Genomic DNA, 22,384 nt, shown 5'->3' with positions numbered 1-22,384 from the left:
CTGCAGCCAGGTGTAGATAGCATAATTGCACTCCTGCCGGAGGCAGTGGGATGAACTAGATTTATAGCAGCCCCTTCCAGGCCTCAGATTTTGTGCTAAAATAACATTTATTGCAGTGCTACAGTTTTCTCTTCAAAACATTTTATAACCTTCGTTTTACTGACAGTTCCCTCCTGGTTCTGTGTCTTCCTCTCTGGCCTCTCCTTCTTAGTCCATTTTCTCTCGCTCTTCCTCTGCCTCTCACCCCCTGACTGCATGTGTCTCTTGAGGAGGAGTAGCAGCATTTATTGAGTGCCTATTTGCTTGGGTGTATGAAATAATACATTCCTTGCCCCCACATTCCTTGTTCACGCTCTAGTGTGAAAGACAAACACAAAAATATTTACTGCTACAGTGGTCTAAATAAACTCAGTAGCTGTATATACATGAATTCTAAGGAGTGTGTCAGTAAGTTCATAAGTGATAGAGTTGGCTGAAGGGATAATTAATCAATGGTAGTTATTGAATACTTTCTGTATGCAGAGCACTGTAATACGCACTTCAGAAAGTACAATATAACAGAATTGGTAGATATGATCCCTGCCAATAAGGTCCTTACTGTCTATATGATAATATGGCTCAGGATAGTGGGACAGTGTGGCTCAGTGGAAAAATCATGGGCTTGGGAGTCAGAGGTCACGGGTTCTAATCCCAGCTCTGCCACTTGTCAGCTGTGTGACTTGGGGCAAGTCACTTAACTTCTCTGTGCCTCAATTACCTCATCTGTAAAATGGGGATTAAGACTGTGAGCCCTACATGGGACAACCTGACTACCTTATATCTACCCCAGTGCTTAAAACAGTCCTTGGCACATAGTAAGTGCTTAACAAATACCAGCATTATTATTAAATTAATAATTAAGCCTCTGTTCTGGCTTCCTATCTCTTCTGACTTTACACTTATCCCCCTGGGAATCTCATTTGCTTCTGTGGCTTTACCTTCTACCTCTATGTGGATGACTTCCAAATCTGTTCATTAGTCCCAGGATCTCTCCTTCTCTAAAGTATCACATTGTCCCTTGCCTTCAGGACATCTCCACATGGATATTCTGCCAGCACCTTAAGATCAATGTCTAAAACTGAATGCCTCATCTTCCCTCCCAAATCCTTTCTTCTCAATTTTCCCATCACAGTTGATACCATCACCAGCCTCCCCTTCTCTACAGTCTGAAAGCTTGGCATTTTCCTTGAGTCCTCCCTCTATTTAATATTCAGGCTGTTGCCAAATCCTATAAATTCTTCTTCCACAACATTTCTAAGATTTTCCCCTTCCTTTCCATCCAAATGGCCACCATGTTGATCCAGGTTTTAATTAGAGCTCTTCTTGACTACCTTTATCATTCTCACTGGTCTTGCCTACATCCTCTCCCCTCTCCAGTCCATGCTTCATCTTGCTGTCCGGAACATTTTTCTGAAATATAATTCTGCATATGTCTCTACCAGGAGATCTTAATTTAGCTTCTCTCCTTCCCTGATTTTATTTCCCCACCTACCACTTCAGCACTTTGCATTCGCATCCACCCATAGCGCTTCTGACCCCACAGTATTACATAGCATACTCTTTAAGCCCTTAATCATATTATCAATTAATCATATTTATTGAGTGCTTACTAGGTGCTTGGGAGAGTTCACTATAACAGAGTTGATAGACACATTTTCTGCCTACAGGGAGATTAGTCGAGAGAGGAAACAGACGTATAAATGAATTATAGATAGGTATATAAGTACTGTGGGGCTGAAGGTGGGGTGAATAAAGTATGCAAATCCAAGTGCTAGGGCAATGTAGAAGGGAGTGGGAGAAGATATACATTTCTATTTTTCTTTTCTTCTATCTGTAAACTATTTAGTATCTGACTTCCTAGCTACACTGTGAGCTCCTTTAGGGTGGGGATTGTATCTACATACAATATGGTACACTCCCAAGCATTAGTACAGTGCTCTGCACCAGTAAGTGCTCAATAAATACCTTTGCTTGATTGATTGATTACAGCTTCAAAACCTAAAGTTCCCAAATTGTTGATTCAATTAACAGATGCCAATCTGTGCAAAAGATAGTCTGTTATTCAGTTAATAGCAAATGCCTCACAGCACTTATGTACATATTTATAATGTATTTTAATGTCTGTCTCCTCTTCTAGATTTGTAAAGCTCCTGGTGGGGCAGAAACATGTCTACCAACTCTGTTGTGTTATCCCAGGTGCTCAATAAATGTCCTTGACTGATTGATTGAAAATGCACCTTTTTCTTCAATGCAGCCCAATTCTCACTCATCAAGCCTGAATACACTACTCACTGATTTTTGCTTTGGTGCTCTATGCTTTTGCTGTTCAGCATGTTGTAGAGAAAGGAAAACTCCATTCATAGGTGCTGACAGAGGAAAAGCATCATTAATAAAACTGTCCTGAGGCTTTCACATCACTGGTCTTGATACATACGAATGTGACTGCCCCAGAGGAAGGTGAAGGATGACTGCAAGTGGGTCTTTTTTTATCCCTTTTTAGATTGATTTTTTTCCTTTGTAAAATATCTTACCTTTTTTTTTTGTTCATATAGTCCATAACGTTATACTTCAATTAAAACCTGAAAAAGCTGCATGTTTTCTCAATAGCTTATGCTCCATTTTGAAATTCAGATTGCAAGTGCATTTTGCTGAAGTAAGCGACTACTTAATGACTTGTAATCTAGTGCGACTCTACCAGGCTTAGAAAGAGCTTTAATAAAAATCAGGCTGTACAGGTCCTTTTTGCCCTCAAAATGTGAATTGACCTTGCCCCATTTCTAGGGTGGCTGCTGATGATATTCATTCATTCATTCATTCATTCATTCAATCATATTTATTGAGCGCTTTCTGTATGCAGAGCACTGTTCTATGTACTTGGGAGAGTATTATATAACAATAAAAAGACACATTCCCAGCCCACAGTGAGCTATATCCTGGAGGTTCCTTTGACAACTTGGAAATAATAGATGTATGGTCTGTGAAATGTAGTAGAACAGAATGGTGTCCTGTGGAAACTTCTACAGAAATCCACGAAACAAAGTGCATGTCCTGGAAGGGAAAATGACCTTTTTTTTCACTGGTATTTGTTAAGCACTTACTATGTATCAAGCACTGCACTAAAGCACTGGAGTAGATACAAGTTAATTGGACACAGTCCCTGTGCCACACGAGGCTCACAGTCTGACAGAGAGGAGGTATTTAATCCCCATTTTACACATGAGGAAGCTGAGGCAAAGAGAGTTAAGTGACTTGTCTCAGGTCACACAGCAGGTATGTGGTGGAGCTGGGATTAGTAGCACTTGATGGCAAGTGGGGGAATGCTGTATCTTTTAGAAATAAAGACAATTGTAGGCCTCTGGTGTCCAGGTGAGGTTAATGGCGCTTCCTTTGTAACCCTCCTTCTGGGCTGCCCCTGCCAAAGAGTATCAGACAACTGTGATCTCCATTTTCTTTATATTCTGGGTGCTTGACTTCTCAGCTAATACCATGACAGCACCAGGGAGCTATGATTTATGTTCAGCTTTTTAGTATGCATGTCATATCGAGAATGCTAAGGTGATAAGTGCTGGGTAAAGAATGAGCTGCCTTCCCCATTATTCCCAGTCCCCTTGGAATGTCTACTTAGAAAAATCAGCGAGCCACCACCGGGACAGTGAGTTCAGGGGAACATAGGAGAATGAGGGGATCATCAGCAGGGAACTGGTTTTCCCAAAGTTTTTACTGCCAAAGAAAACCCCAGTTGATCCAGAGCAGTTTGTGATGTCCCCAGCACCCTGAAACAGAATCAATTTGACATGAGTCACTGCAGCCTGGATGTAATTTAGACAGAGCTAATGTATCCAACATAGATTTTAAATGTCAAAACATTGAAAATATCATTTCTCATGAGCAAGGAAGCAGCTAGAACAGTTACCTTCAGAAGAGGCAAAGCAGAGGAGTTTCAGTGACTTACTGGGGATTTTGTTCTTAATAATAATAATAATAATAATGTTGGTATTTGTTAAGTGCTTACTATGTGCAGAGCACTGTTCTGAGTGCTGGGGTAGACACAGGGGAATCAGGTTGTCCCACGTGGGGTTCACAGTCTTAATCCCCATTTTACAGATGAGGTAACTGAGGCACAGAGAAGTTAAGTGACTTGCCCACAGTCACACAGCTGACAAGTGGCAGAGTCAGGATTCGAACCCATGACCTCTGACTCCAAAGCCCGTGCTCTTTCCACTGAGCCATGCTGCTTCTCAGCTTCTCTTGTAACTCAGGCAGCTATTAGATGGTTATAGGGGCAAGGCCAAGGGTTGGATCTCTTTAGAATGAGTCCGGACCATTTACTGAATCAAGCTGTCAAGGCATCTGATTTTGTGAATAGTTAGCATACTAGCCAGGTTGCTGTGCAGTTCAAATAGCAGGAGTGACAAGGCCTACTGACGGGTCTGAGAGAAGGACCTGGATTCTAATCCTAGCTCTGCCACTTGTCTGCTGTGTGGCTGTGGGTTCCCTCATCTTAAAGTTCCCCCATCTTAAAATGGGGATTAAGACTACAAGATTCATGTGGAACAGGGACTGTGTCCAATCTGATTTGCTTGTATCCACCCCAGTGCTTAGAACAGAGCCTGGCACATAGTAAGTGCTTGACAAATACCATAAACATTATTATTATGATGATTATTATCTACCCCAATGTTTAGAACAGTGCTGCAATGCAGCACAACAATCCAGCATAGCAGTGGCTGTTGTGAGACCACTGCAGCATACAGATCAGCTCACACATACAGCAATGGGAGAGGACTTCCTCTACTCAAGAAAAGGTTTTTCAGATATTGGGATACCAATCTCAGCCTCTACCCAGCCCCAATGGCCAGGGACTTTGAAGAGACTATTCCCTGGATTCCAGGGTATAAAGCAGTGAGGTCTAATAAAAAAGGCAAAGATCTGGGAGTCAGGGAACATAAATTCTAATCCCAGCTCTGCCACATGCCTGCTTGTGACTTGGACAAGTGACAACTTCTCCACTCCTCAGTTTCTTCATTTGTAAAATGGGGATTAAATGTCTGTTTTCCTTGTCTTTTAGATTGTGACAGGATAGGGATTATGTCTGACCTATTATCTTGTATTTCCCCAATGCTTAGTACAGTGCTTGGCACAAAGTAAGCATTTAATTACCACAATTATTATTATCGAAAGTCTTGGCTAACAGCCCCTCTCTCCTCAGTTCCCAACTCAGGGTCTAGACCTGGTTTTAACCCCACAGGCCTATCTTCCCTGTTTTCCTGGGTCAAGTACTGTATTTCTTCACTGGGATAATAACATGAATGTTCCTTTGCCCACATGGGGCTCACAATTGAAATGATATAAATTTGTCCATTCTACTTTATGAAGAAATAATCTAGTCACTGTGCCTTTCTGCCTTTTAGAACACATTGTTTTACAGTATCCTGAAGATAAAGAATGCTATTCCAAGTTTCTCAGTTGCAATTGGTCTGAAATTCAGACCCCAAAATGTGGAAAATGCGAAGGGCTGTCTCTGGACCCAGGATGCAGCTGAAAGTGCTGTAAAACTAGTCTATTTATCTTTAAACTGTTCCTTCCTCTTGCTCTGGGCTTTATCTCCTAATCCCCCATGTGGATTAGTGCTGAAGAGCTGTGATAGTTCATGTGGTGAAAAAATCACTCAACTGTGCTCCTGAAGAAAGACTCATTAACTGCTTGGGAAAGCATCTGAAGTTTTCACAAAGGAATTGATAGGAAGTCTTAATTTGATAAAATGAGAGAACTAATGGTGACAAATATTGCAGGAAAAAAAATTCCCACTCACTCTTTATCCCAGGGCCTACTGGTCTTTCACTTTGGGGTGACATGTTCCTACTGCCTGGATTTCTGAGAGCATTGTAGAGTAAAGCTACCCTGTAGAACCATCGGTCCAGAGGTGGTGGCAAGTGAGAGGAAAAGAAATTGCTACTCTCCAGGGTCATAGTAGCTTCACCATCTGAAAAATCCTTTTACCCTCCTCAAAGCTGTGTCTTAGTATCCCTCACCCCGCCATGTCTTAAAGAACACAGGTGTAGGCAGCTGGTTTCACTGAACTACATTAACTAGCAGTCTTTCAGAAGTACTGACTGATGTCCCATTGGGTATAGTATCCACTGTGGGGAGTTCAAAGGAGAGGCAAGTTTTGGTCCCTGCCTAGAGGAGTTTTCAGTCTACTAAGGGTGCAAGAAATATCTAAACATTTTAGGAATGATAAGGACAGGGAACATGAAAACACCATAAGAGATCAAACAGAGACATATCCACACATACAGAAAAATACACAATAATAGTTGTGACATGTTAAGCGCTTACTACAGGTTAAGCAAGGCAGTGGATACAATAGAAGCAGATCAGACACAATCCCTGTTCCACATGGAGCTCAGAGCCCGAGGGGGAGTGAGAAAAAGTATTTAATCCCTATTGTACAGGTGAGAAAACCTAGGCACACAGAAATTAATAATTTGCCTAAATTCACATAGCAGGCAAGTAGTGGACCTGGTTAAGATCCCAAATTTCCTGATTTCTTTCCCTGTGCCCTTTCCACGAGGCCACAGTGATAATAAATGCTAAGGGAATAGCTGGAAGCCATTAGACCACCTGCTGTCAGCTGAGGTTAATCTGGGAAGACTTCAGGAAAAAGGTGAATGTTCAGTAGAGGGGAGAGACCTTTTGAAGAGGAGGAGGGAAATATTCAGTCAGGGAGAGCCTGTTTCTGAGTCAGTTATTGGAAGTATTGGATGCATTTTTGTGTCAGGTATAAACTTTTCATCTTGAGTATTTAAGTGAAAAGCAGGTGAGGCTATGGGGTTGGGGAGCTATTGGAGAGGGGTTTGCGAGTAGCAGGTAGGTTTTAAAGTAAAAGGTCAGAAAATCCAACCCAGGGTCTTTTCAGCCTTACTTTCAAGCTCCAAGGACTTGTTGAAGACCTAGATGAGCAAGGCTGAGAGTCCAGACTCAAACTCTGTGGTGAAAACAATGACTTTGTTTTTCCAGTTGGAAACCCTGAGAGCAGAGGCCCCATAATATTCAAGGATTTTTCACCTAAGCCTTCTATAATCCTGACTGCTTTCCTACAGTCTAAGGGGTGATCACAAAGTCTCTGGGATTCTAGAAATAAAGATCATGGAAGACCTCTATGGGCTAAAGTTCCCCATTAAAGTTTGTTGCAGAAAGGTGTCAGAAATTCCACTTTTTCTTTATGGTCAAGGCCCATTGTGCCTTGTCAGACTAAGCAGCTAATTATCTGGTTATCATAATGATTCTTTCTGATCCCAGGCAGTGATATACTCTAAGTGTGGTTGTTCTTTACTAAACCATTACCCACTGGGTTTTAATCAGACTGCTCTGTTTAGGAACTCTAGAGCTTGCCAAGACAGCTAGTCAGACCTTCCCCCTGATAATTACTATAATAATCAAATGAACTTTGGAATATAAGTATGTGAGGCTAGCTGGCAAGTGTATTTCCCTCCCTGTACAGAAGGATTAAACAGAGGCCAAGCAACTGAATGGAAAAAGAGAGTCCGAGTCTCAGCTCTCCTCTTTGACCTTGAATAAATTCTTCACCTCCCCGGGCAACAGTATCTTCATCTGTAAACATGGAGATGTTAAAGGAGCCCTTTATAAGTAAATTTTCAGTGGAAATGTCCCACAGAAACCCACCCCTAAGGCACCCACTGTGTTTATGTTGCAAGTAGAGATTTAGAGCAATTTGAAATCAGCCCTCTATCTCAGTGGACCTTGCCTGAACCATTCCACTGAGGGTCACCTAGTAAAATATCTACAATCCCAGCTCTTGCCATTTGTCTGGTGGGTTTGCTGGAAGAGGGCCGGATATCAGAAACAACCCAGGAGACAGAGAAAAAAATGAAGAAATTGATGGAATAAAGCCCTGATTCAATCTTCTTTAACACACTGTTGTTACTATTGCACTGACCTCCCAGATTTATGTCACTTGTTTACTTTGGCTATCTTGATTTCTCTTTTGGACTATAATCTCCTTGAGCTAGGAACATCCCTTATCATTGCTAACTAGCACTGCATTCAATAAATATTTGTTTGGTGACTGAAAGAAGATCTCTTAAGTTGTTGGGAAGCACTGTGGAAAACCTGAGAATTTACCAGCTGCAAAGTCTCTGCCTGGGAACTTTTGCCTAAAATGCAGGTGGAAACCACAAGAAGCAGCAAAGAAACTTGAAGACTCCCCCAGCTCTGTCAAGAGTTCAGGAAGGTCCTTAATGTCAGTCCTAGGATGACCTAGCTGTCTGAGGATTAGTCGATCTGAGAAGTCATCAGCTTCAGGACTCTTGACACTGGCAAATAGAGTCCTCCTTTCTTTACTCCATCTCTTTACCTTCAGCACCTTCTGCCACAGGCCCTGGTTAACTCTATTTCTGAACACTTTTGCAACCACATACCCTCTCTCCAATTTGTTCTGAAGGGGTTTCTTAGAGAGCCCCATAAGACTGTCATCAGCTTCTCTGTGCTACAGTTTGAAAGAGCAGATGGGCCACTTACCTTAGTGGTTCCAGGGAGAGTTGAAATGGATTCTGTCAAGGAGGCTGCTCATTCGGCTTTGATTAGACTTGGAGGTCCCTTGACTCCTTTTGGATACAATTTGGTATTTATATGGTAATTGGGACAGTAGTGTCTCTCTCACTGACTTTTCTTCTTTCTTTTTTTATTCTTCATTTTTGAAGTTCTCCCTCAATTGCAACCCACAGATGAACTACTCATTTAGTATTCGGCAGAGGAAATGGAAAGGAAAGAGAAATTCTTGCTCTTGGACAGTCTAGAGGTTTCATTTGGACCTCTGTTAGGATACTTATAAAGAATTTACACTGGGAAAAATAAAAGATAATTAATTAGACCAGACCCAGTCCCTCTCACATGGGGATAATTTGGATTTGGGGCCAAAAGGGCAGTCAAGAATCAAAGCAAGTTAGGAATAGGGTTAGGATTAGGGTTAGGTGGGTAAAGAGGCAATGCAAGAAGAGGGGAAGATGAGTAAATTCTCAGAGCGTGTGGAAACTTATTCTGCTCTGCTATAATACGCCAAACTGATGTTCTGGAAAGGAAATAACCACTTCAGTTTAGGTGTAAGAATCAGAGACCAAAAGTCTGTCCAGGGCAAAACAAATATACTTTTGGTGGGAAGAGAGCAAAACAAATCCACATTAGTTGAGGAAGAATGTCTTTTCTGTTTACTTTTCAATGCAACCACTGGAGGATTTGTAACTGTAATTTCTGTTGCCATTTATTTAATCAACTAAGTTAACTAAAGTAAACATCACAAATGGTCATGGTGTCCCTCCAAGCATCTGAGTATTCCTGAATTACAGCTGTTGCCTTTTGGGAGGCGGGGGAGGAGACTCTTCTGAAATTCTCTCTCCAAAAGTTAATGCCAAAAGACTAAAAACATGTTCCCAGTGCAACTACCCAAAGGTCACTTCAAGGATCAGCAGTTAAACTAGACTGTTAAATATCAAGTTAGGCCCTACTGCAGTCCACCAATTCTTTAGAATTAGAAATGGGAGCTAATCAACTTTTCAATTCAAGAAACTTCCTCAGAAAGCTTCCCTTCTGGTCTTGGCCATTTTTCCCTGGATATAATTTCCTGGCTTCACATTTTCGCTGCCAAGGATCCTCAGGTAAATTTTTTTACACTCTATTGTAAAAGTCCATTAAATCTTCTCTCAGCCTTTACCTTGCTAGTCTGGGAAATTACCAAGTATTTCAGGAAAAAGTGTTTTGAAGCCAAGGAGTAATTTAAGTAGGGATAAACTTATTATTCATCCTGTTTTATAGATGGAAAAACTGAAGTTGAGAGGTCAAATGACTTGCACAACACAATCTAGGCTAGAACTCTGTGTTTCTGCCTCTCAAATGGTGCTTATTCCATTACACCAATTTGAATTTGCTACTGGCCTAGTCTAGGCAGGGGAACTGATTCCTTCATACAAAACATTTCACCAAAACCATCATTTCCTTATATTTTTATTTGTCATTTTGAGGGAAGTTTTCCAGGTAAAATCTTACTGACTGACCGTCACTCCCGAACAGATTCACTACTTAGAGTTGCTGTGTTAGCTGTTTGCAGAAAACTGTTGGGAACAAACAGCACTTTCTTTTTAGAAAATGACTATTTCATATAGTCCCTACCATCTCTAGATCATCTCTATGTGGATGATTCCCAATATACTTCTCTAACCCTGCAGTCTAGCATCTCCTCCTACTTTCAGGACATCTCTACCTGGATGTTCCACTGACCCTTCAAACTAAACATGTCCAAAACAGAACTCATCTTCCTAACCAAACCCAATCCTCCCCCTGTCTTTCCCAACATGTAGATTTGGTCTCACAAGCCCATCATCTTTCTCATTTGATTCACATATTTAGTCTGTAACCAAATCCTGTTGGTTCTATCTTCAAAACATAGCTAAAATCCACCCTTTTCTCTCCATTCAAACTGCTGCTACAGATATCCAAGCTCTTATATCCTCCCTTGACTACCGCATCAGCCTCCTTGCTTACTTTCCTGCCCCTGTCTTTCCCCACTCCAGTCCAAACTTCAGTCTGTTGTCCAGATCATTTTTCTAAAAAAAGTTCAGTCCACATCTCCCCTCTTCACGAACCTCCAGTGGTTGCCCATCAACCTCCACATCAAACAGAAATTCCTTACCATCAGCACTCAATCAGCTCAGCACTCTTACCTTATTTCATCGCACACTTTTTCCCTCCAATGCCAACCTACTCACTATACCTCGATCTCATCTATCTCACCCCTGACCCCTTATCCACATTCTTCCCTGGGCCTGGATCTCCCACCCTCTTCACATACAACGTAATACCCCTCTACCCACATTTAAAGCCTTATCACATCACCTTCAGGAGGCCTTTCTTGATTAAGGCCCCTTTTCCCTTACTCCCTTTCCCTTCTGCATTTCCTATGTACTTGGATCTGTTCCTTTAAGCAGTTGATATTCACGCCACCCTCAGCCCCATGGCTTTTATTTATATATTTATCATCTTTTTTAATGTCTGTGTCCCTCTCTAAACTCTAAGCTCCTTGTGGGCAGGGAACATGTCTATCAACTCTCTTGTATTCTCTCAAGTGTTTTGTACAGGGCTCTGCATACAATAAGCATTAAGTAAATAATAAATAAATAGGCATTAATTGAGTGATTGATCCTTGGTAACAAAGGAGTGAGGAAATGGTTGAGGCCCAAGTCAAAATGGCAGTGTCTTTGAAGCACAACCTAAAAGAGAAATTTGATTCAGCTAATCCTGTGGGAAGTCAGACAGCACAATGCAGGCACCAAAACAGGCTTTTTTTTTTGGTCTCAATTATCCAGACTGACTACTTACACAAAAAAAATTAACTTGATAATGACCAACTCCATTTGTCTATTCACAAAAGGTAGCAATTAACTCATAGAAAAGATTATTACAGTCATTTACAGTCAGAATGGGGAGTTCTGATTTATAAGCAAACTGAGAAGAGAATGTAGCCCTAGATCACCTTACCTGAATAAAACCCTTTGCCTATCAAATACAGTTGCTTGTATTCAAACACTCTTTTCTATATTTTAAAGTTATTCTGCAATGGAGCTTCTCTCTCTGAAAGCTACAGCATTAGGAGTTTTCACAAATCCTTACAAATTGTTCCTCATAGGATGGAATCTTGAACTCCACTGTCCTCTGATAAGGGGGAACTCTGGGATAGACAGAGCATGACCTTTTAGGTTCATCTCCAAAGGTAAATTAAACTTTAGGGCAATTTTTCTACTACTACAAATAATAGTATGGATTAACCAATTACTATGTGCCAGGCATGGTGTTAAATGCTGGGGTAGATACAAAATAGTCCCTATCCCAGGTGGAGCTTACAGTTTAAGAGGGCTGGAGAAGAGATTTAATCCCCATTTTACAGGTGAGGGAATTGAGACACTGAGAAATCTAGTGCCTTGCCTGAAGGTACAAAGCAGACAAGTGGTGAACTTACATTCTCATGACCTTTCCACTAGGCCACACGGATTTAGAACAGCCTTCTTGGGGAAAGTCCCCTAAAAGAAAATGGTTTCATTGGATAAGTTATTAGAGAAATAAGCCCCAGCAGAACATGGTCCCCTGAGTTCCCCATACTAGGGAATGGTAGATTGCACAGTCTGATGCCCCCTATTTCAGAGTCCCATTTGGGTCTGTTGCCTACCAGGAATCCATAAAATACAGAGCTGTATCCATCTTGCCTGTCACCTGTCACTCTCATCCTTCCCTGGTCTCATCTGTAAAGTCCTTTTTCATTCTGTCAAGCCACCTTAAGAAAAATCTTTACTCTCCCTGGGTTCTCAGAGCTGAAGCTCCTGTCCTATATCTGCTCTGGGAAATTGGTTCAGCTACCTGAAAGGCAAAGACCTAATTGCAATCAATCAACTACTCTTGACAAGAATTTGATAAGAATTCGACATCCCAACGCTACCTGTATAATACTAAACAGATCCATTGTTTATTTACATTTGCTTTAAAAAAAAAACCCCATAAAGGGCTCTCTTTACCCATTAAAGTGATTGAATATTCAAAATTCAGAATGCTTTGGGCAATTATCACAAATTTTAACCCACTTATATTTGTCTGCCGATTCTGCATATTTGCAATTCAAAATAATCTAGATGGGAAGAATCTCCTGGGGAAAAACCTGTGTTGAGAAGAGAAAAGGCACTCAACAGTGATTCTACAAGTGGTTTGGCTCAGGGCAAACAAAACACCGTGACTTAATTAGGAAGCATGTACATAGCAGAAATCCCCAAATCTGGCACACTAGTTAGCAAGAAGTAAAACAGCAAGTCTCATATTTTCATCATGAGTTAAATATTTGCATGTGAAGATCCAGAATCTTATCTCTGATGTTAGGAGAGCCAGTATAAAAGATGAGGTTTTTTTCCATCTGGATGTAAAGGCTACTCTCATAGATCTTGATTCAAATCTGTTGCAGATCCATTATAGTTGGCAGGGGATGGGTCATTGATTGTCAGGAGAGTGGGGGTAGGGGTGGGGAATCTGGTTTGTGTTTTGAGGGGGTGGTGTAGAGTGTTTGGGTGGATGTGTACCCATAATAAATAATAATAATGGTATTTATTAAGTGCTTACTATGTGCCAGGCACTGTACTAAGCACTGGGGTAGATACGTGGTGATCAGGTTTTCCCACATGGGACTCACAGTCTTAAACCCCATTTGATAGATGAGGTAACTGAGGCACTGAGAAGTTAAGTGGTTTGCCCAAGGTCACACAGCAGGCAGGTGGGGGAGTCAGGATTAGAACCAAATCCTCTGACTCCCAAGCCAATGCTCCTTTCACTAAGCCACGCTGCTTCATTCATATTGGGAAAATAGATGAATTGAAAGTTGGTTCCCTGCTAGGATTAAGCATTTGGAGGTTTCTGATCTCTTGCATTTATTTCCCAAAAAACTAATGGTTAGTTTCTGTATCAATCAATCATATGTCAATCAGCATATTTATTGCTTTCAGTGTGCAGAGTTGGTAGACACGTTCCCTGCCCATACTGAACTTTCAGTTGAGAGGGGGAGACAGACAACTAAATTACTAAATTAAAGATCTGTACATAAGTGCTGGGAGGCTGAGGGAGGGCTAAATAAAGGGACCAAATCCAAGGGCAATAGCAATGCAGAAGGGAGCGGGAGAAGAGGAAATGAGGGCTTAGTCAGGGAAAGCTTCTTGGAGGAGGTATGCTTCTAATAAGCCTTTGAAGGTGGGGAGTGTGATGGTCTGTTGGATGTGAAGGGGGAGAGAGTACCAGGGAGAAAGTCGTTTATTCTTCTTTAGATCTTGCCATCCCTACCGTCTTTTCTCATCTTTCTACTATTCTTTGTTCATTCCCTCCATCCTTCTTTCTGACCCAGAACTTTAGGCTCCACCTGTAGCCCAGACATGGGTTCATCCTTTTAAATTCTTCTGCTGCTTTTCATCTTCTTAAAGGAAGGGGATGCTGGGGGAAGGGAGTGTCTAAATTTTCTTCTATTTTTTTTTATCCAGCCCAGCCAACTCAAATTTACACTTTGGGTATTTTTCTTTAATTAGTCGTATTGTGTTACAGAAACAGTTGAGGGAATAACTTTGTGTTGCAGCTAATTTACCATTGTATGTTTAAAGGGAAGGTGTGAATTATTCTTTCGAGTGTTTATAAAGAGTGGCAGAGATTTTACTAAGTATGTTTGTTACATGTTAAGGAACAGAGCCTTATTAGCCAGTTATTTTCCAGTATACTCCCAGAGATACCCCAGAAAGAGATGCAGCAATTCAAGAAACTTGTTTTTATGCAGCTTCCAGGGCTGGAATTATATCTGACAATTGTAGTTTGTGCTTCTATTTTGTTCTCCTGATGATTACAGTTCAGTTGGAGCTGCTAGGGGCTAAGGCCAAAGGAAGACAAGATCACCCAGCTCAGAGTTTTGAACTGTGGGGAGTCCCCAGGTCCAAACTTTTGACATTACCCAATGCTCCAATTTTTTAAATCCCCAAAGTGGTAGAGGCCAAGAGAGTTGAACCAGCATCCTTTTTGAAGTTGCTACTCAGAAGTCTTATTTTTACAGTCCAGCAGAGAAAATATAGAATGGATGTGGGGAAAGTTGTAATTTAAACTGGTACAAGAGTGTATCACTGTGATATCTGTGAATCGTGAACTCTTGAGGTGTTTTGCAGAAATTAGAGATACATAAAATAGCTATGTTGTCATGAACTCCTTTCAGGAGGTTTTCCCTGACAATTTTTTCTTCTCCCTAGAACACATTCTCTCTAGGATCATCTCAGGACTTGACTGTGTCTATCGACTCTACAGTACTCTCCCAAGCACTTAAGTCAGTGCTCTGTACAGATGTCATAGTTTCGAATCCCAGCTCCACCATTTGTCTGTTGTGAGACCTTGGACATGTTGCTTAATTTCTCTGTGCCCCAGTTACCTCATCTGTAAAATGGGGATTAAGATTGTGAGCCCCACGTGGGACATGAGCTATGCCCACTGTATTAAGCATTTAAGAAATTCTATTGAAATAAATATTACCAATTGATTGCAGCATTTCAACACTTATGCATTCACAACCTCCCATAGAACTTTTGCATATATTGATTTACATATGCTACTATTTAAGCACTCCTCCTTTTATCCATAAATTATTTTTAATCTTTTTCCTCTTCAGATTTTAAGCTCCTTGAGGAAGGGATCATGTTATCCTCCTGGGATGTATTCTCCCAGTGCTCTGCACACAGTAAATACTATTGATTGACTCAATGGATGATCCAGCAAAAAGACAAGGACTTGTAAACCCCACCCAACACTGATGGCCGGGGATAATATTATCTGTCTCCTTGCTAATTTAAAAGTTGCTTATCCTCAGCCAAGAGGAAAGGATAAGGATCATGGCAGTTTCAGGAAAACATATTGTACATGCGAATCATTTACTTTGGGAATGGTTGCAAGCAGCAGAAACTCCTGCAAGGTGCTGAAGTTTAAGTTGGCTGGAGGCGAGATCATACGATCTGTTCAGTGAGGCTACTGCACTGTTGATTTCATGAATTCTATACAGCTGTCCTTCTAAGAACAGGTATCAGGGAGTTTTTCTTTATTCAGAAGGACTAAAAATCTCTCCTCCTTCCCCATTTTACTTTGTAAAAGTAATTTTGCTTCAAAGGGCTTCACTTTTCACTATCTTTTCCTGGTCCTAACCTCTATGTAAAGAGACTGTCAGCTGTATTTTTGTTGCAGTTTTTCAGGTTTTAAAAGTACTTTTGCCAGCTTCCTTATAAGGAAGGATTTATAGCCAAAGATTTATAACTGCTTTATGATGGAGACCCTTGGATATGCCTGAAATCAGTGAATGGACCAAGATCCGTGTTATTCAACAAATTTTCTTTGATTCTCTCTCAGCTGATTTCTCACAGAATTAGGTTAGCCTTCACTACGACTAAGGAAGGAGTCCATCCTGGGTAACAGGAAATGCCCATAGATGTGCTGCAGATCTTCTTTGTACATTTATATTACTCTTGAGTACAACAGGAATTATCATAAATAGATACAAGGCAATAGATAGTTCTGATATTAAGAGCTGGGAGCATTAATTATTGATTCTGAATGAGATGAAGTAGTCTATAAATGATGACACAACTCAAGAACTTCAACTGGATGTTTTTCCTCACCCAAAATACATAACATATCCTCTGAATTCTGGAAATAATTTGAAGAAATTATTGTAAGGCCTATTGGAGAGCATCCTTATATTTGAAAGCATTTCAAGAAATGAATAGGCCCCGCTGTTATTTTTGATTGCTTTGGGACTGTCTTTTAATCTTCAGCACAATCAGGTAGAGGATTTTAAAGTCAAGTAGCATAAGCAGCATAACCTAATGTATTTTACCTCAACTTTTCCCTGCCCTCCCCGCAACATTATCCCAAGCCCACAACTGAGGTTTTTCTGGCTTCCCTGTAGTACCCAAAAGGGGGGAATGAAAACAAAATAGCAGCAGCAATATCTGCATCTTGGTTGTTGATCTCAAATGACAGCTCCCATTGCAGCTAGAGTCCCTATTTTGTACCCTGTAGATCTTTGCTAATAATAATAATGATGAGGGCATTTCTTAAGTGCTTACTATGTGTCAAGCACTGTTCTAAGCGCTGGGGTAAATAAACGTTAATCAGGTTGGTCACAGTCTCTGTCCCACATGGGGCTCACGGTTTTAATCCCCATTTTATAGATAAGGTAACTGAGGCACAGAGAAGTGAAGTGACTTGCTCGAGGTCACACAGCAGAGAAGTGGCAGAGCCAGGATTAGAACCCAGGTCCTTCTGACTCCCAGGCCCCTGCTCTATCCACTATACCGTGCCTCTACATCTCTTCCTTTCTCTTACTACCCCACCAGTAGTTATTTACCAGCCACAAGCCTTCAGGGCACCAGGCTCTCACTGTATCAATAAAGCAATAGTATTTTTTTAGTACCTCCTATGTGCAGAACACTCATTCATTCAATAGTAGTATTTATTGAGCGCTTACTATGTGCAGAGCACTGTACTAAGTGCTTGGAATGAACAAGTCGGCAACAGATAGAGACAGTCCCTGCCGTTTGACGGGCTTACAGTCTAATCGGGGGAGACGGACAGACAAGAACAATGGCAATAAATAGAGTCAAGGGGAAGAACATCTCGTAAAAACAATGGCAACTAAATAGAATCAAGGCGATGTACATTTCACTAGCAAAATAAATAGGGTAATGACATTTCATTAACAAAATAAATAGGGTAATGTTCTAATCATTTCAAAGAACTTAATATAAAAGAAGAAGAAGAAGAAGATATGATCTCTGCTTACAAGAATGTTCTATTTAGCCAAGGAGGAAGATGTAAAATAATTAGCCAGTGAAAGGATATGTTCAAATAGTATAATATGGAAACTGATAGGGACAAAAATGCAGTGAAATCTAGTGAGTTTAAAAATGTTAAAGGTCTGCAAAAGTGCTTAGATGGGAGTAGAGAGGATGTTACAAGTAGAAGAAAAATGAACTGGGAAAAGCCTCCAGGATGAGATGGGATTTTGGAAGGGTTGTGGAGATGAGGAGAGTTGTGGTCTGGCACATTTAGAGGGCAATGGCAAGCAGGAGAAAGGGCAGGGATGAGGAAGTCAAGGATGAGGCCCAGCACAAAAGTGAGCTTGGGTGGAACAGAGACTGCAAACTGGGGACTGGTTTCGAGGAGTGGAGAGATTTATGCAGAGCGATGTGCATAAACTCAACCCCCTGCCCTCTCTGGCTCACCTACACAATTTCTGTGCATGCACTAAGCTTTTGTAACACAGCTTGACTTATATTTTTGAGGTGTGCTATTTTCATTATGTGAAGAGACATGATAGTGTATGAAAGAATCAGAAAGACATCACGTGACTGCCCATTTGTGTAGCCTGTTGGCCGAAAGGAAGTGAGATTTAACAAATGTACATTGTGGAACAATAAATATACTTTTTTGATTAGTACTATCACAACTTTAGATTTCCTGTTGGTAAGACACTGTATAACTTGCATGCCCTGACCCACATGCTTCTGGCCTCAAAGAATGTTCATGGTAATAAAAACATATGAATTAATGACAACTTCATCAAATTGGTTTAATTTTGCCAGTAACTGAATAAAAAAAACCCTAAACCATTCCAAACAGGCTGCTGCACTGCAACAGCAGTGATGTTTGCTAGAGATTTAAAACTTTATTTAATAAGCTTTTTTCTTTGTGCTTTTTTAGAAGTATGCTAAATTAACTAAGTTTTAATGGAAATATAGGGTGAATTTAGTCAGCACAAATCTGAACTGCAACTGACCTTGTAATCTGAACATTTTTTTCTGTTTTTACACATTTTATTTCTTCTTTTTCTTTTCCTTTATATGAAAACAGAACTAGAAGTCTACAAGAAGGGGAACCTAACTATCGTTTGTCAGATAAAGATCAACCTAGGTCATATTCTTTCCACAGTACTACCACTGCCTGATTTGCTAATGGAAACAATGATGCTTCTGTCAACAGAGAGTTGGATGGGGAATTGTTATAGCACTCAGTATTATCGACCTGGATTAAGTGGTCTTTGAAGAGTGATGCTAGTTAAAAACTTTCTTGGGGTAGAGTTTCATTTTAATGAGAACAGCATAAACTAGTTCTGTGTATCAGTTTAAGGTATTTTTTGCAAATTAGTGATGGAAGTCATGCCCTTGGGCTGATAGGAATTTCACTTATTTTTGAACAAGGTTTCCATTCCCTCGTACCTCTCTGATTCAGCACAGCAGTACCAGCATATATTAAATGATGCTGCCTTATTTACAAACATTTACTCTCAAAGCAGGTCTGGATGATCAGAAGGTGATTGGCCCTTCTGAATACCTGCATTTTTTTCCAGTGAGTTGTTTGAGAAGCAAAAGTACTGGTTTCCAGTGCCCCTTTCCCCACCAAGTGTAGTAGAATAAAATTAGGCAAACTATCCTTGTTTTCATTTCCAAAAAGAAAGCCTCCTTGCTTTCCCTCTTTCTCTGAGCTGGCCACATCTGTTGATTGGATTCTTGTTTTCTTTTCTTTCTCACAAATTAGTCCTGACCCCACTTTTATGGAAAAAATCTTGTGAAAGTGCCAAGTTTAAAATCAAAAATCTCTTGGTGGATACATCCTGTCAACTCATTATTGCTTCACTGGTGGATTGGCAACATCACACATGACAAAGATTGCCTGTTTCCAACCCAGAGGAGACTCAATCAAATTAGAAAAATCAGTGGGGAAATGGAATTACTCAACAGAAACTTATCCTCTTCCATCTGGATGGGCTGGCTCACACCCTCAGGCTCTTAGAAAACCCTCTCAGGATGATGGACAAGATCCATTTTCAAAAGAACTTTCCCCTAAAATTAGGTTCAACTTAAGAACAATTTTAAAAGGAATGTAAAAGTTAGCACTTTGGCTTGGTTGTGGGCTCTCTACTTCAATAATACCTCAGAGGGCTTAGTCTATTAAAATGTAGAGGCAAATGTTTTTGCATTGATTTTAAATGGAGCCCATTGTTCTTAAAAATAAAGGCATTGATGTATTTTACAAATTGTACCTGAGGCTAGCAAGAGACTTGTAGGCTAAGTATTTGGTTGCCATGCTTTCAAATACTTGCAGGCTTCAAAAAAAAAATCACTGGAATTTATAAATCAGCAGGGAATCTCTTTAACAGCAATACACCTGGATTAATACAGCCATTAAACTCCAATAGACGGCAAAGAGCTTGGATTGTTAGGAGATTTGACCCTGTTTCAGGAGCTGATAGCCTGCATTATGGTTTGATCTTGGTACAGTTATACTGACTGTGTGTTTGTTGACTTAAATTTTTCTTTGGCTTATGTCTGAACCATCTAAAGATTCTAATGCATCATGGGCAGTGGAAGCCAAGGAACTCAAAGGTCAAAATTTGCTCCGCCCACTGCACCCCAAAGTATGTGGGCACCCCTGTCTCTATTTATTTCCTTACCCTGGCTCCTCTGGAGCTATGTTTAGGCCAGAGTAGTGACATGGCAGAGAGAAAGGGAAGTGGTGGAGGAAGGAGAGAAGAGTGCGGGAGAAGGTATGGCTACCGAATCTGTCTTTTAGGGCCTTCTTGGCCTTGCAGAAGATCAAGAGCAATTGTTCAGCTTGTCCAATGATTACACTGACCCTGGCCAGTTCCTTTACCAACTTGTTAAGAATGCTATTTAGCCCAGTGATATCAATGACATCACATTTAGCCTAATTAAGTTTTTACACCAAGCATTTGGCTCCATTTTACCAAAATTGTTGAAGAGTTCTTTCCAGAATGGGGGTTTTAGAGGTGGGGTAAGCTGAATATTTTAAAAATTCAGTTTCTTGAAATTTTATAGAGACTGGAGAGAAGCAGAAAAAAGAAAGGGCAACACAGAGTGTAGTGATGTGTTTTATGATAGTAAAAACTTGGAAGAATGAAATTGAGAAGCAGCATGGCTTAATGGAAACAGCATGGAGGATCTGGGTTCTGATACTGGTTCTTCCATGTGTCTGCTGTATGACCTTGGGCAGATCACTTAACTTTTCTTTGCCTCACCTCATCTATTAAAGGGGATTACATCCTCCTCCCTCCTACTTAAGACTGTGAGCCCCATGTGAGACAGGGACTATGTCCAACCTGATTAACTTATATCTACCCCAGGGTTTAGAACAGTGTTTGGCACATAGTAAGTCCTTCACAAGTACCATAATTATTAATAGTGTTTATTATCAAAACTCTGAAATCATTCTGATTTTGAAGAAATCATTGGCTGAACTTCTAAGGTGTTGTGAGTAAGATTATGCATACTTACTAAGATTATTCAAGTGTTCTCAGAATGCTGACTGGCTGAGCCAGAGTAATGAATCCACATGATTCATATTTTAGAATAAACATTTAGGCAAAACTAGAAATTCCCAGATATTCAATGAAAGATGAAATTTTATACATATATTAGTTTTTTATTAGTGTTATATAGTCTTTTGTGAACTGAAAATCACAGGAAGATGTATTTAGCCCTCCCCGAAATTTGAAGCTTCCTTTTATTATTCTATTTGTAGGTCATCATCACTGGTTGGCATCTGTCTAATTGCCTCCCTTCCCACACTCTCTGGTATGTTTTGTTTCAATGTAATTGCCTATTCAGTTCTGCAATTATCCTATTCTCTCCCAATTTCTAATTATTGCCCACTGGAAAAGTTGGTTGTTGTTGTTTTTCTTGGACATCTGGCATTATTTCCAGTCTCTCAGCTTATTTCAATAGAATTATTATTTAGCTTCTGTTCTTGATGAATTTGATTATCATGTTCACAGCTTTGAATGTAATTTTCACTGGGTGCCCTGTCGCCATCCCTGCAACAGAAGACTGTGATGTATTGATAAGTGTGAAGTGGACCAATGACTTTTGAGCTGTGGAAGGAAGAAAACGGTCAGTCTGTTAGCCAACAGTGCCTAGAGTAATGCTTTCTACAAAGACAGTGGGCACTGAATATCATGGACTGACTGGTTGAGATTGCTTTTCCACCAATACACCATTTGGATTGGTAGATCTTTTCCTACTGGATCAGAACACGCACAATTAGTTTATACGTTTGGGATTACCTGTCTTCACCATATATTCACCATAGGCTTCCTCATCCTGAACATATTTGTAAGGGAAGGAAAATTGAGCTAGGAAATAACAGTCCACAGTGGGCAGGTAAGGCTATCCCACACCCAACCAGATCATGGAGAAACCATCTCTGAAGAGTTTAGAGGGAGGAGTAGGAAAACACACACACACACACAAAGCCACAGCAGAGATACCCTGATCTGGTACTGGACAGTTAACTTTATTTCTGTCTCTACCTATCTCTGCCTCTCCTATTGTTTTTCTGGTATTTGTTAAGCACTTATTATGTGCCAGGCACTGTACTACATGCTGGTGTAGATACAAGCTAATCAGGTTGGGCGCAGTCCATGTCCCACATGGTCTCAGAGTCTGAATCCCCATTTTACAGATGAGGTAGCTGAGGCACAGAGAAGTGAAGTGATTTCCCCAAAGTCATACAGCAGACAAGTGGCCGAGCCGGGGTCAGTCCTGTGCTCCATCCACTAGGCCACTCTGCTTCTTGTACCCAGCTACTTTCCATGTAACATTCTGGGATTCAGTTTCAGGCTTCCTCACAAAGGTCTTCACAGCTAAATAAATCAAACTGGCAAGCCCAGATACTCTTTCCTGTGTCGTATGATTTTACTTGCTATGAAAAT

General features: G+C 40.6%; 1 protein-coding gene across 1 annotated transcript in view; it reads right to left on the bottom strand.

Annotated features, from left to right (window-relative positions):
• The window catches only part of NTSR1 (neurotensin receptor 1), a 91,425-nt gene that overhangs the window by 22,768 nt on the left and 46,273 nt on the right, over positions 1–22,384 (bottom strand). The window lies entirely within an intron of this gene.

Source organism: Ornithorhynchus anatinus, chromosome 8 (genome assembly GCF_004115215.2).
Source record: "Ornithorhynchus anatinus isolate Pmale09 chromosome 8, mOrnAna1.pri.v4, whole genome shotgun sequence".
Taxonomy (NCBI): Eukaryota; Metazoa; Chordata; class Mammalia; order Monotremata; family Ornithorhynchidae; genus Ornithorhynchus; species Ornithorhynchus anatinus.
The sequence above is the reverse complement of the archived record's forward strand: the minus strand, read 5'-3'. Positions and strand labels throughout refer to the sequence as shown.